Below are 19,434 nucleotides of genomic sequence, written 5' to 3' on the forward strand. Positions count from 1 at the left end.
CAGCACAGGCCTGCTGTGTTCTTTGTGAGCCCCCCAGCAGCCTCCAGTCACCGCTCAAGCTCCTCCCGGACAGGCCAGCTCCACCTGAACTGCCCGCTGGATGGGAAAGGTAGACGGCGTCAGAGGCAGCCACAGACGATTTTGAGTTCCATCAGTGGTGGCCATGATTCCACACATGTTTATTGGCTGGCTGTATTTGCACGGAGTATCCATTTATGCTTAGTTTATATTTGAGCATCTGTGTGTCTGTGTCCTGCAGCCCTCGGCCCTCTGTGGATGCGCTTGGTGTATTTAGGACTTTTCTCGCCTACCATGTTCCTCACCAGGGAGTATTTTCCGAGCCTGGTGGAGAAGGTTTAAATTCTTAAAGCTTTTGAGTGAGCACCCAATCATCTTTCTCCACTATTGCATTTCTTCTTAGGGGGAATAAAAGCTCAAAGAGTACCTTTTTGAGCTTTCTGAAAATGAGTCATTTCTAGGCTGAGAGCTAGCAGGAGAAATGTCAGCCTAAACGTTAATTATTTTATAGTAACACTGCTGACCTAGAAAAGGATCAGAGAGCCAACCCTCTCTACTAGAGCCAGCAGGGGATGGCCTCCCGTTAGAAACCAGTCCAAGAAAAGAAATAGGGTGGGAGATTGTGGGCGTATTTTGGGAAGAAGTCATGGGGCAGGCCTTCACACATTCTGTGTTGAAATTGTAGGGAGGAGAGAAATGATCTGTATTCTTTCTGGTCATCGGGCAAGTTGTAGTCTCTCTTCAGAGGGGCCGCGGTGTTGTTCCCTCTGAACTGTTTTCCGTGACTTTGAAATGGGAAATGCTACAGGTGACACTGCTGTAACATTGCCCAGGGCTGGAATTCCCAATGTTTAAGTGCACGAGGGTCTGGCGAAGCCGCTGCGTACTTCTCTGTTGCACTGTTAATCGTTGCCCCAGAATCTGGATTCTTCCAAGAAAGAGGCCAGTGAGAACCAGAGATCTTAACTTCATTCTAGCTGATTAAATGATGCTCTTATTAGAAACCCGAGGTGGGGATCGCATCCAGGGAGCTACATCAGGCTCCAAACACAGGCAAGTTGATCAGAAGGCAAAGTTTGGTGGGATTCGATTTGGGCTCTGGGGAGAAGGCTGGCGGGACTTCTGGAAGGAAGCAGGGTTTGCAGGGCCTGGGAGCCGGGCGAGAACGCCCGGGCAGGGGAGCGAGCGCGAGCAAGCACAGAGAGGGGGAGGCTGGGGTCCCTGTGCGTCTGCTCCCTGGAGTGTGCTGCCCAACAGAAATACACCGTGAGCCACACTCATACTTTACAGTGTTTTAGTAGCCACACTAAAAAAGGAAAAAGAAACAAGTGAAATCAATTTTAAGAGTATGCTATATTTAACCTAATATATCCAAAATATTATTTCATCATGTCATTGATATAAAAGATCATTCATGAGATATTTTACATTCCTTTTGGTATTGTCTTCCAAATCTGGGATGCATTTTGCCCTCAGAGCACAAACCAGTTCTGAGCAGCCACTTTTCAAGCTCAGAGCCACACGTGGCCGGTGGCTGCACATGGGCAGCTCAGGGCTGGAGTGCTAGGACCCTTTCTCAGTGTTGGGCAGTACTGCTAGTCATCCACGTCCCCAGGGAGACAGACACACAGACCTGGCAGGTGCTCAAGGGTGGCGAGCATTCACTGCCTGGGTTTGCAAGGGGTCCATGGGCTGCATGTGGCCCCTCCCCTCGGCTCCCAGCCCTCTGGGCTCCAACAGTGTGGGGCCCCTTCAGCTTCCTCAACACACCTGCTGTCCGGTTGCCCCGGCCAGGCTCGTGTGGCTCCTTCTCCATGGAGACACTCTCTCATCCTTCCAGCGCTGACCAGGGTCAGCTTCTGGGGACACCTGCTCTGCCACCTGCCCTGGGGGACACTGTGTTTTCCACGAATGGCTGTCACATCACACCTGTCCCAATGCTCTTTTCATAATGTGATGTTGACACCCCTCCCCCCGAGGGGTACAGTCTGTCTGTTCCCCTTGAATCTGGGCCCACCTTAATGACTGGCCAACAGTAGAGACGTTGGGAACACCTACGTTGCTGCTGAGGCGAGGGATAAAAGGCAATGCAGCTTCTGCCTCTTGCCTCCGGGGATGTCTGCTTGTGGGGTCCAGCCATCCTCCTGGACTCCAGCTAGTACATGGTGAGGCCACGTGGTGCTCTGGGCTGCGACCCCATGGAGGGCCAGCCAGCAGCGGCTTCAGCACAGACCAGTGCGTGAGGGAGCCTTGGCTCGGAGGCCAGCCTTGGCCACCATGGGGCTGCCACCGTGGGAGAACCACCTGGTGGAGTGCAGTCAACCTCCAGGACCACGAGAGGATAATAGAACAGTCGCCGGGATCATAAACAAACTATCCGTGCTTCAAGCCACTAAGTGTGGGGCACTTTGTAGACGCAGAGAGCAGAAATACCCCCCTTCCTGCCGCCCCCCAGGAGGCCAGGCGGTCTCTCTTGTCTCGGGAGCAGCCTGGGCAGCCCTCAGCCACTGTCCCACCACTGGAACACGGGTGGCATGTGTCTGTCTGTCCCCCTCTTCGCTCTTGATGGCAAGGGCTGGGCTGCGTCGGCTCCCAGGGTGGGCGGCCGAGCATACCTCGCACAGCCCCCAAGGCCCTCGGTACATATTTGCCGTCTGAAAAATGAATCAATACTGTTGAAGCAACAGCACAGGCTCTGTGCTCTGATTGGTTCTTCCTGTTAAGCCAATAGTGAGGAAACTGAGGCCCAGAGAGGCTGAGATGACTGGCCAAGGTCACACAGCTCCAGGATGGCAGGAATGCAGCCCAAGTCCAGTGGTCCATCTGCCAGGCCCGCCAACTAGTCTTCGGAGCTGGCAGGGCCAGGCGCCGGCTGACCCTGGTCTGTGCTGTGTGACTGGGTCTCAAGCCCTTCCCCCTCTGTGCTGTAGGCCCTAACCACTGGGCTGAATGTCACGTTCTCACACCGTTTGGATAACCTGGCCAGGCCTGTCACGGCACTGAGGGAACGGGTGTCCTCCTCCCTCCCTGGACGTGGGGCTGTGTCCCCACTGGGAGGCGGCTCCTCAGGGCCACACTCACAGGCAAGGCCAGCCATCTGGCTGGGCCGCTGCCGACCCAGACTCGCCCCACCCAGGGGTCTGCACTCGCGCCCTCACCCTCTCCCCACCCTGCGCCCCTGCCGCTGCCGCCTCACTGTCGCTGTCCCTCATCCTCCGTCGCCTTCCCTGCAGAGCTGCCTGGCGTCCGTCCTCCGCCCCCCGTGGCCCACGGGACTCTGCGCCTTTGTCAACAGAGGGTTAAGGAAGACAGTTTAGAGGATGCAAACGCACCTAATCTCACTCTCCACGAAGCGACAGCCTCCTCCCGAGAACCGCACAGCCGGGCGGCCGCTTTCCGGGACGAAGACTAAAGGCCATGGAAGAGGAAAAGAGACAGTGCCTGATGGGCCAGCCCTGGTCCAAGGGTTGGGGGCGAGGACGCGCAGCTGTGCAGGGGGGACTGGCTGGCGGGGACACTGGCTGGCGGGAGGCACTGCGGCGTTTCTGGTCGGGAGTACTTATGGGGACACAAAGTTGTCCAAGTTTCAGTTTGCTGACGTGGCGCCTGGGCAGGTGCAGCTCCATCTTGGGCCCAGAAATTTATTTCAGCACCTTCAAAGCTGGTGGTGACTTCCAGTCTTCCTCTCCCGGCCGCGCGGCGCCCCCCACGGCCACCCCTTCCTTCCTTGGCTTCTGGGTACCAGCCCCATGGCTTTCACTCTCGAGTCGCCGGTTCCTCCTCAGCCTCCTTCCCACTTCCTTTCCACAAAGTGCTGTTGGCACGGGCGTCATTCTGTCTTTCCCCAGAAGTAGACCCTGAGATGAGGATTCGAGAGCGAGTCGTACATGAGAGGCGATTCCAGAAATAGCCTCTGGAGGTAAGACAGCGTGGGAGAGCTCCCCAAGCCCCACCGTGGGCATCTGAATCCCCAATCTCCTAGGAACCCCGAATACAGCGAGAACAGACGCCTCGGGGTTATCCCCTCCCAGGATGGAGGGAGCAAGGATGTATATCCACCAACTCTCGCCACACTCCAGCCTGGAGCGCACCCTCAGGTGCAGGCACAGGGGTGGCAGCGGGACGTCAAGCTGGCTGAAATGGCAAGGTCATCAGGGTACGACCCCAGGACTGACCCCTCTGCACTCCTTGGAGTCATATACTTCCGACAGGTATCACCTCCTCAAAATAAAGTCAAAGGGTAACGACAGCAGGAGCAACGGAGCCCACGGTCCATGGAATGTTTGGCAAGTCCTGGGGCCAGCTTGTGACCGGTGCTCTCCAGCCACCTGTGTTCCCCCTGTCCTTACACAGCTCACAACTATTCGTTTATCAGACTTGAGTCTTCCCTTCTCTGTACATTTCCCTAGAACACCTCTGCTTTTTCTCACTGTAGCTCCAGAACCCAGAAACATCCTTGATGCTCAGTAGGTACATATGGAAAGGGTGAATAAACCATTTGTCACATGTAATCTGAGAAATAAGCTGTCCATGGAGCCAGTGACTTAATTAGGAAAAATTGGAGAGTTCCTGGAGATTTTGACAGGAATATGTGATTATCTGGGGCCAGATATTTGACTTCAAAAATAACAGCATTTATGTGCACTGTGTAACTGGCTCAGTGGCTGGTGGTTCCTGTAATACAGGTGTCCGGGGCCGGCTTCTGGGGTGCCACCCGGGCAGAACCACAGGGCCCCACACTCAGAAGCGTTCTGGGCTTGGTCCTGTTCTGCTGTAGCCATCACACGATTCTAAATTTTTGAACAGCAGGTCCTGTATTTTCGTTTTGCTCCCTGCCCTGCTAATTAGACCGCTGGTCCTAAGGGTAACCAAACCCAGTAGGGACCCAAACCCATCTCATTATGCAACTTTTCTGGAGGGTCAGCCACAGGGCCCTCTGAGCATTGTCTGGATGTTTTCTAGGCCAGGTCATGGTGCTAATGACAGCTCATAAAACATTGACCAGCTTAAACCAGTTTTGCTTCTTTAAAACAGGTTGTAGATTAATTAAACCTTGCTCCATAAAAGAGACCACACTGCGCATGTGCCAGGTGGAAACCTGTAGCCCCGAGATGACCCCGGAACCAAGAATCTTCAGAATGTTGCCACCTGAGCCCTTTATGAAGCGTGAAGTCCTTCAATAAGGAAAATCTCGTTTCCAGCAGCTTGATTACCATATTTGGACTGGTTTGAGGCCAGCCAATCAGCTACACGGGCCACCTGCAGCTTAGTAGCCCCTAACTCCTTAAATTTCACCCCAAACTTTGGATCGGGGGACCGATTTGAGAGCCTTTCCTCCTGTCTCCTTGCCAGTCGACCTCCCAATAAAGCCTTTTCTTTTCTTTAAAGCTGGTGCTGTAGTACTGGCTTCTACGCGTGTCGGCAGTGGGCCCTGGCCCGGTAACACTAATTCACAGGTGTGGCCACCAGGCTTCCTTGGGTCTGCTTTCCCCATCTCACCACCAGACACCCTCACTAAGCACTTCCACAGCTCTGGAGGCAGGTGATCTGCATTCCAGCCTTGTGGTCGGTGTTGGCCCTGCAGCCGCTGTTCTGATGCGATTGCTGTGGGTTCATGAGGGAAAGGCAGAGCTGTGCCTGGTTACGTTGTGATGAATTTTCCCGAGAGGACTTCTCCGCTGTGTTTTTGAAACCCCAGGTTCACATGAACCCCCAGGAAAGCTTTGGAAATACAGTCTCCCAGGCCTCACTCCCAGAAACGCAGATGTGGGCCTGGCGGGGCGGAGTTGTCTTCCTTTGAAACAAGCTTATTGGGTCTGTCAAGTTCCAAGCTGTGAGGGACACCCAGCCACAGATTTTCTTTCTGACATTTTATTATGGAAAATTTCAGACATGCAGAAAAGTTGAAAGAAGTGTATAGGGATCATCAACATCCTCACCTCTCAGATTCTGCAATTAACATTTTGCTGTATCTGCTTTATCATGTGTCGATCCATCTGTCCATCCGTCTGTTTATCCCTCCCTCCTTCCCTCCCTCCCTCATCTCTCCATTCATCGATCTCTCCCTCCCTCCGTCTAATCATCCATCCATCCATCTCTCCCTCCCTCCACCCATCTCTTCATCCATCCATTCATATATCTAGCCTTCCATCCATCCATCCATCTTTCCCTTCCTTCTTCCCTCCCTCCCTCCCTTCCTCCTTCCATCCCATCCTCTCTCCTTCTATCCATCCATCTAATCATCCATCCATCCATTTTGATGTAGACTTCACTATGCTCCACCCCTAAACACTTCCTGCTGAGATCTCTGATTTCCTGTGAACCAGCAAAACGTGTCTAGGCAGCAAATGTTTGTGAAATCATAAGAAGACACAATGCTGGGCTCACAGGCTACCCCTGCTCTCTCTACCTCGTTGCCTCCTTGTGGGGAGCGGCTTGTTTATCTGTCTCGCTGAGCTGTTCTCGTCAATCTCTGATGTGGGTTTCTCTTTATATTCATTTACCACAAATACCTCTAGTTCATATATGTAAGTAAATATAAAAAGAAACAAACATGAGAAACACATAATACCGTGAAAATAATCTCATTGTTCTTGAGAGAGTTTTGCCTCATTCTCCACGTTGTCCTTACTCCTGGGTTTTTGAGTGGAGTTTTCCTGAGATGCAGCTGTCCTGGGTCTGGTTTGTTCTTGGGCACAGTGGGCACCCTCCTTGGGCAGCTCTCAGTGTGATGTTAGAGCTGTCACATTTGCAAAGGGCTCCACCAGCTGCCCAATTGCTCTGGAGCGCCAGAGCTTTTTGCCCGATGACGTTTCAGTAATGCAGGAAGAATGGAGGTCACCTGAGAATTTGAGGGCCTGTGAAACTTGACAGGCCGATGCATGGAGCCAATCCATTTGTACGCAGAAAGCTCTTGTGGGAGTGTGGCATAATTGAATGGAGCTAACAAAGCTCATTACAAGGAAGGTTTGTGGAACAACTGCCCAAGGGCAAGTAAGATGCGGCCTCAACGGAAAGAGAAGCAGGGAAATCTTAACAGAAGATTAAACACAAGGCAAGCGTCAGTTCTTGCCTTTGTAGGAGATCTCGTGGTCCTGTCAGCAGAGGAGGGGGACTGATTGTTCCTGACTTGCAGCTCTGCCCAGAGCCCTGGTTTGTGCTCTTCCCGTGTCAGCTTAGTGGTTAGGACCAAGTGTGTGCTGCCTCTGGTTCAAACACCAACACCCCTTTATGGATGTGGAAACTGATCTGCCTGCTAGCACGTATACCTCTGGCCTGACAGTCAAGGGAATAAAGAACTCATGACAGAATTTAATATTTGATAAATAACTTTTTTTTTTTTTTGGTGAGGAAGATTGGCCCTGAGATAATACCTGCTGCCAACTTTCCTCTTTTTGCCTGAGGAAGATTGTTGCTGAGCTAATATCTGTGCCAATCTTCCTCTATTTTGTATGTGGGATGCTGCCATAGCATGGCTTGATGAGCAGTGTGTAGGTCCGTGCCTGGGATCTGAACCTGCGAACCCCATGCCACTGAAGCAGAGCATGTGAACTTAACCACTACACCACCGAGATGGCCCCATAAATAATATTCTTAAAAAGTAACCCCCTCACCCTGCATTTGAGCTACGCAAATCTAGAGACACATGTATACTTATATACCTACACTTATTCAGGTTGTTGGAGACTGAAGAGTTGCACATATGTTAAAGTTCCAGCTAGTATTAAGCTGCATTGAAGAACTAAGCATTTGGGGAACAAACATTTATAAGCCACATTATATGTTTTCTTTCCTTCTGAAAAGAATTTTCTAAAAACAACTTGACCTTTTCTTACTGACTTAAATCATTTCCCAAGAGAGGTGCCAGGTGAACTCAAAGCCCATGGCTCAGGAGCCAGGGGCACTCGCAGAGGCCATGCACCAGGGGGTTCTTAAGGGCTGGCTGTTCTCCCCCAGGACTCTCCCAGCCGCATACCCCAGGTGCTTAAGAACAGAGCAACTGGGTAACAAAACCGAGGCTCCTTGGACAGCATGGGCAACAAAACCAGGTGACAAGGGGTCCCCACAAACCCCCCAAACAAGTAGGCAGTGAGAAACCAACAACCAGAGTCCATGGCATTGACATCTGTGTGGGCAGAGAAGAGAGGAAAGAGTGGGAAGGATCTAGGGATCTGAGACAGGAGAATCTCAAATAGTCTAACAAGTATTAACGGGGGGCGAGGGTTGGGGGAGTAGGGGGCGCGGCCAGCTGAGAAGAGCAGCTACAATGACACTGAGTGAGTGCACGGGCAACCTGAGAGCACCTCAGGTATATACGTGAGCCCCATTGTCAGAGCACCCCCGGTGCGTGTGTGAGCCCCGTCGTCAGAGCACCCCCGGTGCGTGTGTGAGCCCCGTCGTCAGAGCACCCCCGGTGCGTGTGTGAGCCCCGTCGTCAGAGCACCCCCGGTGCGTGTGTGAGCCCCGTCGTCAGAGCACCCCCGGTGCGTGTGTGAGCCCCGTCGTCAGAGCACCCCCGGTGTGTGTGTGAGCCCCGTCGTCAGAGCACCCCAGGTGTGTGTGTGAGCCCCGTCGTCAGAGCACCCCAGGTGTGTGTGTGAGCCCCGTCGTCAGAGCACCCCACGTGTGTGTGTGAGCCCCGTCGTCAGAGCACCCCACGTGTGTGTGTGAGCCCCGTCGTCAGAGCACCCCCGGTGTGTGTGTGAGCCCCGTCGTCAGAGCACCCCCGGTGTGTGTGTGAGCCCCGTCGTCAGAGCACCCCAGGTGTGTGTGTGAGCCCCGTCGTCAGAGCACCCCAGGTGTGTGTGTGAGCCCCGTCGTCAGAGCACCCCACGTGTGTGTGTGAGCCCCGTCGTCAGAGCACCCCACGTGTGTGTGTGAGCCCCGTCGTCAGAGCACCCCCGGTGTGTGTGTGAGCCCCGTCGTCAGAGCACCCCCGGTGTGTGTGTGAGCCCCGTCGTCAGAGCACCCCCGGTGTGTGTGTGAGCCCCGTCGTCAGAGCACCCCACGTGTGTGTGTGAGGCCCGTCGTCAGAGCACCCCAGGTGAGTTCATGAGCCCCGTCGTCAGAGCACCCCAGGTGAGTTCATGAGCCCCGTCGTCAGAGCACCCCAGGTGAGTGAACGAGCCCTACCAGTGGATCAGAAGGGGCTGCTTACTGAAGGTCCATGATGTCCTGCGAGAGTGGTGAAAATGCCCTGAAATTAGATAGTGGTGATGGTTGCTCATTATACATATACTAAAAGCCACTGAATTATACACTTGAAAATAATGAACTTTATGTTACATATACTTTACCTCAATTTTTCATGAAGGGCAGGAGCAGCCTAGCTCCTGTGAACTCTCACACTGACCTTGCAGGAATCCAAGTTGCTCATGGCCAGGCCAGCCCAGACAGCAAGCTGGCACTGTGGGCCACTACCCAGAGGATGCAGGAGGCAGCTCTGTGAAGTGAGGCAAACTGTCCGGGAGGAAATGCAAATACAGCAAGGCCAGAGAGCCTCTCAGGCAGCTGGACGGGGTAGGAGGGGTCAGCAGTAACTCACGGCTTTTAACACATATACAGACAGATAAATAGAAGTAGACACTGCTGTGGGTGGAGACTCATTTGCCTCCCAGCTCTGCCTGCTGAGAGGCCTAGGAGCTTGACCCCCCAGTAGCAATGTGCATGCCCGGCACCCAGATCTGGGTTCTAAACACCATTCTCCAATACGAGGAACCAGGACTCCTCAGAGAAACGGTTGGTTCCAGGACCAGGCAGGGAGAGGACAAGATGAGCCTGGAGCATCTTGTGGTTCCAGAAAGTAAGAAACGACTCAAAAAGTGATGGGGACGTGTCAAAGGGATATAGGAGCCAACTTGCAGGGAGAAATCATAGAAATGCGGGACCACTGTATGAGGGCTCCATTGTTGCATAACAAATCCCTGGGAAACTTTGCAGCTCAAACGACAGACATTTGTTATCTCACAGATGCTGTGGGTCAGGAATCTGGGTGTAGGTTAGCTGGGTCCCTTGGCTCAAGGTCACCTGCAAGGCCGCAGTCATGTGTCAGCTTGCCTTGGGGAGCATCTCCTTCTGAGCTCATCTCATGGCTGCTGGCAGGTCCTCAACAGCTTTCCCTTGGGACCTCAGTCCTTGTTAACATGGGATTTTCCATAGGGCAGCTCAGCACACAAGCCTGGCTTCCCTCGGAGTGGGCAAGCCCAGAAAGAGGGAGCGTGTGCCCCGGACAGAAGCCACAGTCGTTATAAGACCTAACATTGTTATCAATGTCACCTCACTCGGGCGGGACTCCAGCCCACACTCCATCCCTTCCTCAGAGGGTTCTTTCCTGTTCTGTGTTGCAGATTTGAAAGGAAACCGAAGCTGAGCATTTAACAGGGCGAGCTTTATTCAATGGCCAAAGAATGGAGAAGTGGGAACAAAGTTCACAGATCAACTCAGCTCTTGGGGCCGTCAGGCAGCCATTACAAAGGGTCAAAGCGATGAAGGGAAGGAATACTCATAGCAACACCGGGAACTGGGCAGGCTTTCCTGGGAAATGGGGTTGCCGCCCACCTTTGGTCCTTATGTGGTTTGTCTCTGGTCATTGTCACGGCAGGTGTAAACTGCCACGGCACCTGTGGGTGCGTTATGGAGCACGGTAGTGTATTACAGTGAGCGTATCATGAGCTGCGGGGTCTATGTCAGGTCAAGTCCACGGCCATCTTGCCTTCAACTGGTTTTAACTGGTCCTGACCACAGGTTGGTTTCCTATAAGGTAAAGGTAATGTGTTAGGCTTGCTCTGAGCAGCCTGTGGCTAATATCTTATGGGGCGGGGGGCTGGGCTAACAACATCACAGTCTTTGTGTTTCTCTCTGCCCAGAACAGCCTTTCACCCACTCCTGTGACTTGCTTCCTTTCAGGTCAGTTCAAGGGGCACCCTCTCTGATCCTTTCTCTAAAGTAGGACCTCCCCCCCGCAATTATTTTGTATCTCAGCACCCGTTAACTTCACTCATAACAAGTCTCACCGTTTTCAGTTATTTTGTTTATAAGAATATAGTGAGGACATAACATAGTCATATATAATATAATATAATATAGTATAATATATAATTAATAGAATAGAATAGAATTAATAGAATAGAGTAGAATATGGACTTAGGGGACAGGGGCCATGTCTTCGTTGTCCTAGCATGGTGCCGGGCACGTGGACCTCAGTGACGATCTGGGTGAGTGGGTACATTTGACTTTTGAAGCATCCTTGTGCACAGTGTGGTCTAACCATCCTCAGTAGCCTGAGGGCTGGCGGGGTCTCAGAACCAACTCGGAACCTGAGATGCCCCTGCACATGTGGGTCACCACGACAGCACAGGGCTGCGGGGGTCACTTGGGAAGGTCCAGCCACCCCTAAACCCTTTAAATCAGCAGGCACATTTCTTCACGCCCCCGGGCAAGTCCAGAAGTAGCCGAGGTTGAGGACCACTGCGGCTGTAGAGAAAACGCAAGCTTCTTGAGGACTCTTCCCAAATGAGATTCTTTTTTTTTCCCTTCGATTTGTTACTATTTGTTAGCACATATTTGTTAACACCTTGTGACTGGAAGGGGACATATGTGTTTGACTCGACCTGAATTTGCTTCTAAATCACTTCAGGAAGAATGCAGGCTCTGATCGCAACCACAGGCTGTATACTCTAGTCTAGACCAGGGGTTCTCGACCCCCAGCCCCTTGCTGGACTCCCCTGGGGAGCTGTGGAAAGTTCCAGCAATGTCCCCACCCCCTGAGGTCCTGCTGTGATCTGTCTGGGGTTCCAGATGCCCCAGAGGGTGGTGACTAAGGTGAGCCAGGGCCAGAACACCGCCTGGACCCTGGCTGCCAGCCAGCCTCGCTCCCAGGGGAAGAGCAGCTCTGGAGGGCGCCTTGAGGGCAGTCATCCTGGCACAGGCCAGTGTCCCTCAGAGCACCCCTCACCCCTGTGTGGAGAGGCTACACTTCTACCCAAGGTTCACCTTTTTAATTAGTTAAGCTGCTATATTATAGAAAACAAACAGTGACCCTTAAGTAGATAAGTGGCAAAATTGAAACAATTAAATGATTTTCCCCAGGACAGCAATCAGCAAAGCCATTCTAACTACAGGAGATGGAACAATACAGAAAAATGGGATGCGCAGGTGGCCCGTGGGAGCGATAGTAATGTGGGAGTGTTTCACAATGTGAGTATGACAGATAAGGCTTTGAAGTTATCACTAAACAGATACGGATTTAAGTATATTATATAAGGTTTAAAAGATAATCGTAAAAGGACTAAAAGCTTCTCAATGATCAGAAACCCCATAATGTTGCCAAGACTGTACCGGCACAGGAGTCCAGATGCTGTTAGCCGAGTGTCGATTCTTGGCATCTCTCTGGGGGCAACATGGCACTATCTAAAGCAGTTTTATATAAATACACCACTTCCTGGAATTTATCCAACACATCTACTTACACAGTCTTTGGGGGGAAATGCTCAAGGCAGGTGGACATCCCAGGTACGTATGCAGAGGGCCTCCCCCAGGCCATCTCTGCGCCCGCAGTGGCTCCGTGTGTTTCCTTCCCTGTAACACGCACTGGATGGCTCTTCGTTACAGCACAATTACTCAGTCAAGTTGCTTTGCCGTTGTCTAGCTGTGTGACCTTGGAAAATCGTTGAGTTTCTCTTCGTCTCAGTTTTCTCACTGGCAAATTGAAGATCACTCTATTTCCTGTTCAAGACTGCTCCAGTTACCAAGACTGGGTAACAAGTTACCCAAAAATATAGTGGCGTGGAACCACCATTTATGATGCTCATGGACTTGGTGGGTGGGCATTCAGACAGGGCACAGAGAGGATGGCTTGTTTCTGCTCTGCCATCTCCGGGACCTCAATGGAAAGACCCTGAGCCTGGGGCCTGGGACCACTTGAGGCCTCACTCATGCCTGTGTCCGGTGATGGATGCCAGTTGCTGGCTGGGGCCTCAGTTCTTTTCTGTGTTGTCTCCGCGTGTCAGCTAGCTGGGGCCCCTCACAGCACGATGGCCAAGTGGTGAGGGCATGCATCGGGGAGTGACAGAAAGCCAGGGGGAAGCCCTGTTGCTTTTTCCACTCTCGCTTCAGAAGTTACTCAGTGTCACTTCCACTACCTTCTGTTGGTAGGGCCGTGACACAGTCAGCCCCGGCTGAAGGGGTGCCGCAGGAATCTGCTAGGGCTACTGTCACAAAGCACCCCAGATGGGCGGCTTAAACAAACACATGTGTATTGTCTCATAGTTCTGGAGGCCAGGAGTCCAAGGTCAGGTGTGGGCAGGGTTGGTTCCTTCGGAGCCCTCTCCTTGGTGTGGAGGTGGCCATCTCCTCCCTGTGTGCTCACATGGTCCTTGCTCTCTGTGTGTCTGCATCCTCATCTTCTCTTAAGGACGCCGGTGAGATTGCATCAGGTCCACCCTGACCACCTCATTTAAACTCAACAACTTTGAAGACCCCATCTGCAAAGACAGTCACACTCTGAGGTCCTGGGGTCAGGACGTCCACATAGGAACTTGGAGGGACACCATTCAGCCCCTAACAGAAGGGGACGCAGGCCACACTTCTTGAGAGAAGGTGAGCGTCACACCACGAGAAGAGCTGGCGGGACGGGTCATACGCACAGTGTGGCCGTCTTTGGAAAATAGAACCGGCCAACGGGCCTTGTATCAAGGCCATCTTGATACAATCTAATGACATAGCTGAAGGTGATTAATAATGACACCTGGTGTAGTTTATGGGGTGGTAACTTACTGGCCTCGGGGAACAGGCCCTCTGGTGGAAGGCCCACACACAGGCATGTTGTCACCCTTGGATGATCTTAGCACCCACTGTGTGTGAAGGTGCAACGGCTGGATGGTGCACACCAATATAAGTGTCCCTCTTAATGGACCCTTGAAAACAACTCCTGACTCTAATCAGGGTTTTTGCTCCCACCTCTCCGGACAAAGGTTCAATCTGAACTTTAAAATACACTCCTGAAAAGGGAGTCCTGGATGTTGTAGCCAGGACTGCCAGCACGTCCCTTCACGTCCCCCACTCCCACAGGAAGAGCACGCCTGTGACCCCATCCTCTAGCATCTGTGTCTCCCCAGGGGCTCTGTCTGGCCATTAGGCCACTTGCCTGACTGCTCAGCGGGCCAGGATGTCTGTGAATTAACGCCCCAGTCTCACCCAGCGGCTCCACTGGTGCCCATGGGAGCTGCACACACACACCCCAATGACCTCACCCCACGTTCTAGGCTGGCCCCTGGGGGTTCCCAGGAGGGTTAGGCTCAGTTACCACGGTGACACCTAGCTTTCTTGCTGCCTTCCCTGTCCCATCTCATTTCCTGCGCTCCCCACCCCAGCCCTGGAAGAGCGTCCTAATCTGCTGCCTGCACCGGAGTGTTCCAGAAGGTCCGTTCTGGGGGGATGCAGACGGAGTCAGGAGTGTTGGGTGCCTCTGTGTAGAGAATGCAGAAACACAGCCAAGAACAACCACTTTGAGGTTTCACGGTCTTTTGTGTCACCTCTCATGCGACCATGAGCCAACGGCTGCCTGGCGGAGTCAGCCAGGCCCAGTGAGTACGCCATCTGCCCGCAGCTGCACCGCCCGCCCGCCCCGCAGCCCAGGACCCAGTTGGCCTCCCGCAGCCTGGGCGGCTCGGGGGGGATGGTGAGGGATGAAAGGCCACTGGGCTTGGACACCTGGTTGACACACTGGGAAGGGGCCTCCGTGGTGACTGTGGTCCACCTTCCCAACAGAGCCGCCCGACTGTTCAGTGGAACAGAAGCAAACGGCGTGGCATTTGCATGTGAAAAGCCGCGGCCAGGCATGTGGTTTTCCTGTGAAGACAGGGTAATTGCTGCCTCTGGTGACTGGCCAGTAAGGACAGGAGGGGCCGCAGGGGGAGCCGGTGTCCCTCCTGGGAGGAGGTGAGAAGGGGGCGTGGGTGGGCCTGGGAGGGCCCCTCCTGGACTGCTGCTCTCTGACGCTGGCTCCCAGCCCTTGGCTCCCAGGGGGGGTGTCACCCTCCAGCCTGGGGCTCATGGCCCGCGGCCCCGGGGGCCACTCTGGAGGCAGCCCCTCCTTGGGACTGCTGAGGGATTTAGGCTGCACTGGCCTCTGGTGGGTCATAACCGCGGGGCCCACTTCCCCACGCCCTGGCTCTCCCTGGGCCCAGGAGGGGAGGGCCTGCTCTGCTGGAGTGAGGGGCGGTGTCACAGCCCCACCACTCCCGGAGAAGCCAGGCTCCCATCACGAGGGAGGGCGGCCCTGTGGTCTGTGCTTTCCAAAGCTCGGACCCATCTTGCCTCTGGCATTCCCCTCGGCCCATGAATGCCTCCTCTCCTTTCCCAGCCGTGTTTATGACTCTGCTGCCTTTCCCTCTGTGGCCAGCCCTTGGGGATGCTCAGCAGGCCCTCAGTGTTGTTGGTGACCTCCGTGTGCCTGGCGCTGTCACAGCCCCCTTGGAGCTGGGGCACAGTGCAGCCCGGTGGGCAGTCAGTCCCTCACCCCAGCAGCTCTGCCCAGACAGGACCTGTGGCCCTTGCAGACTGCATGTGGGACTCCAGGCCCCGCCTCGTGTCATGACACCAGAACTGGTGACTGCCACACAGCCTGGGGCCTCCGCCACAACGAACCCAGACCCAGCTAAACCAGCTCCCCGACCCAAAGCGTCTAATGACAGAAACAAAGCAGGACGAGAGGGGCTGAGCCATTTTGGAAGGGTGTGTGATTCTAAAAATCAAAGGAGAAAGCGAGACAAAGAAACGAGGCCACTGGGACAAGTTGACGAATACATTTGGCAATCGAGAGTGGTGTTTGGAGTGGATGAAGAATTTAGAAACACAGCGCTGGCTCAGGATTTGGAGGCTGAAGTGTTTGATGGAATGCTTTTAAAAGTGATTAAAATAACTTTACAGAATTTGCCTGGAGGAGAAAGAAATAGCCTCTGTTAGGCTCTGGGTGTGGGAATTAAAATGCATTTATTTATGGGGCTCGGCCTGAGAGCTGAATGTGCTCTTAAGGAACCTGTAAATCTCTGCCACAGTCCGCAAGGCAAACAGCCATGATTAAACCTTTCATCAGAGGCCTGATACTCTGTTGTGTATTCATTGTGGCTACAGGAAAGGATGCTGTAACTGATCTTTAAATAGCAAACCTGCGGCTAAATTTCACTTCATCCATCAAAAGCCACTGCTAGGCAATGACCTAATTTTAGCCACTTATCAATTCCCCAGTGCTTGTTAGTTGATGTAACTCTGATCCTCTGATGTTAGATGACTTTTGTACTGAATATAGCTAGAATTTAATATGAATCATTTGGATGGCTGCCCAGCTGAGCTCAAGTGAGGGAGGGAGGGAGGGAGAAATGCTGCCTAGGAGGGATAACAGTACACATCCAGCTTCCTTAGTCCTGGGACCATCACTTTCCCATTACGTGTGTTTCAAGCACAGCATCTTTGGACTTTCATTTTATTTTCCCTCCTAACCAACGAGACTCTTCTTGGGCCCGGCACACCCAGGAAGCAAGTGTACCCTGCTCCTGCCAAGATCCACTGAGAGTGTCAATAATCACAAGACATGTTAAATGAATGTTTTCTAAGCAAACCATTGCCTTTTCAAAGAGCTTTGTGGAGAGAGCTGCTGAGATGATCCGAGGGAGGGGAGCACATTTTGGATAGCACCCCTCCCTCCCATATTCTGGATTATCAGATAATGCTTTTTCATCTTTCCTATTGTCGGGCTTTTCATCTGAACTGCGAGATTTCTCTCCATCATCCTGGCTCTTAGGACCACCCGGGTTGCACGCGTCATTCCTACCTTGGCATACCTGTTGACTTGTCCTGGTTGGTGTAATTTCTCACCATAAAGCAGAGTCACATGATCTCCATTTTCTGAAGGCTGCTGGTGAAGCTGAAAGATAGAAGGACTGGGGAGACTCTGAGATGCTCCCCCTCCCAGGACAGGCTGACTGCGGGGTCTGCCTTCTCACCCATGGGAGGGTCTCTCTAAGATCTGTTAACTTCTTCCAGGGTTTAGCCACCGCTTGCTTACAGACTCCTCCACCCCGGGTAGGGAGGTGGGTGGGAGGAAATGAAGGTTAAATCTGACTCTTGCTGACAGTGAACAGTTTGGTGGAGGAAGAAATCAGGACTCCGCATCTCAGAGATGTATGCAAATATCAGTGCATTTTAATCGTCTCTGCTATTTCTGTCTGCTATAATCAAGGGTGTACGCTGAAAGAGACGTGTGCAAATACTGCATTTTTTTAGAGGACTTTTTGTTTTTTTGGTGAGGAAGATTGGCCTTGAGCTAACATCTGCTGCCAATCTTCCTCCTTTTGCTTGAGGAAGATTGTCACCGGGCTAACATCTGTGCCAATCTTCCTCTATTTTGTATATGGGACACCACCAGTGGGGCTTGATGAGCAGTAGGTAGGTCTGCACCTGGGATCTGAACCCGCAAACCCTGGGCGCTGAAGTGGAGCATGTGAACTTAACCACCATGCCACCAGGCTGGCCCAGGAGGACTTTTTAATAGATGTAAGATGTCTTAAGATCCCCAGAAGAAAGTTTCCTTTGAAAAGGGAGAATGAGCTGCTATAATGAAGCGCCTGGAGTGGAATCAGCTTAAATACACACCCCGACGGTTCACAGCAGCTTCCAGGGGGCCTGACGAATGCTGGGGAGACCCTGCAGACCTGGCTGTGGGGCGGCCGCAGGTCAGCGGGAATGGACGTTCCGTTCCATGTGCTACCATTCCAGGGACACTTAAAATGCTGCTCCTGCCACTTGTCTGAGCACCCCTCCACTGGGAAAGTGGGGAGGCCGGGTGCCTGCGGGGGGCCGGCACATCGGTGAGACTGGTCCTGAGCTGACCAGCGGTGGGAGAGTTGGGGAGGGGCAGGTAGAGAGGTGAATTGCTGGGTGTCGACGCTCCAGTCCCAGTTGTGTAGACTCCCTGGGCGTAGTTCAGCCTTCCAGCCACAACCCATCACACCGAGCGTGGAGGCAGGGCGTGAGCTCCCCACTGTGTGCATGAACAGTGGTAAAAGCACCCTAATGATAATTCCCGGAAACACCTGCTGAAGGCCCACTACGTCCGGGCACTCTTTTAAATGCTTTCTGTGGATAATTACATTTCATCTTCCCAGTTACCTTAGAAGGTGACTACTGCTATTGTTCCTACTTCACAAAAGAGTGAACTGAGGCCCAGAGAGGCCAAATAATGTACCCAAGGTCACACAGCCAGTATCTGTGAGAATCAGCATTCAAAACCAGGCGGAGTCCTGATTTTGAACTTTTGGACCCTAGCCTGTACTGCCTCTAAAGAACCAGAAACCTCCAGCCAGTGCTCTCTGACTCCTCCAGAGTGGTCTGCCACCCATCAGTGAGAGCAGCGGTGGTTGCATGGCGTGCGGAGGCCCTGGTCAGTAGTGCCGTTGTGGGTCATGAAGGCGCCTTCACATGGGGTCCCTGATGAGGTGGCCCCGGGTGCAATGACATCCAGGCTGGATCATGATGCTGATCAAAAGCAGGATTTCAGCCCAAAAGTGGTTTAGTCCCCAGGTCTGCCCGGGAGCCTCACGTCCGGACGCTGCCAGCACGGATCTTGATAGTACTGCTCTTCATGGCTGGCTCGAGCTGGTGACGTCCTCATGACACCTTTCCCCACGGTCGACTTAGATTTGTGGGGGCAGCAGGTGCCGGCAGGGTGGGTGGTCTGCCCTGAGGTTCCGGCCCTGTCCGAGGGTCCACCGGCTAGACTCACAGGGACAGCTCCAGATTAGTCGTCTCGGAAACAGTGGAGACAGTACCAACCCCGGATGGTCCTTAAATCATGGAGAGGCCTGAGGAAGGGGAAGCTCTCCAGGCTGCCGACTGGACTGTCTGGTGGTTAGCAAAGGGCACAGGACCCGGAGAACATCCTAAAACACAGCCCAGAGATGCAGGGTCCATGAATGAAACGATTGAGCACCTGGAACAAGACCCATAAAAGGAAGAGTGTTTACAGCGTCTTTTCAGAAACCAAAGGGAGTGGGGAGCAGAGGACGGGAACCACCGTGATGGACTGAGATGTGTCCCATCCAAATTTGTACACTGAAGTCCTAACCCTGGGACCCTAGAATGGGACTGTATTTGGAGATAAGGCTAATTCAGTTAAAATGAGGTTGTTAGGGTGAGTCCAACATAACTGGTGTCCTTACAAGAAGAGATCAGGACACAGACACGCACAGAGGGAATGCCATGTGACGACATGGGGAGGGGACGACTGTCTACACGCCAAGGCGAGGGCTCAGAGGAAAGCAGCCCGCAACACTGTGATCTCAGACTTCCAGCCTCCAGACTATGAGGAAATAGATGTCTGTGGTCTAAGCTGCCAGTCTGCGGTATTTGTTATCCAGCCTG

The sequence above is a fragment of the Equus asinus genome, chromosome 23 (assembly GCF_041296235.1).
Source record: "Equus asinus isolate D_3611 breed Donkey chromosome 23, EquAss-T2T_v2, whole genome shotgun sequence".
NCBI lineage: Eukaryota > Metazoa > Chordata > Mammalia > Perissodactyla > Equidae > Equus > Equus asinus.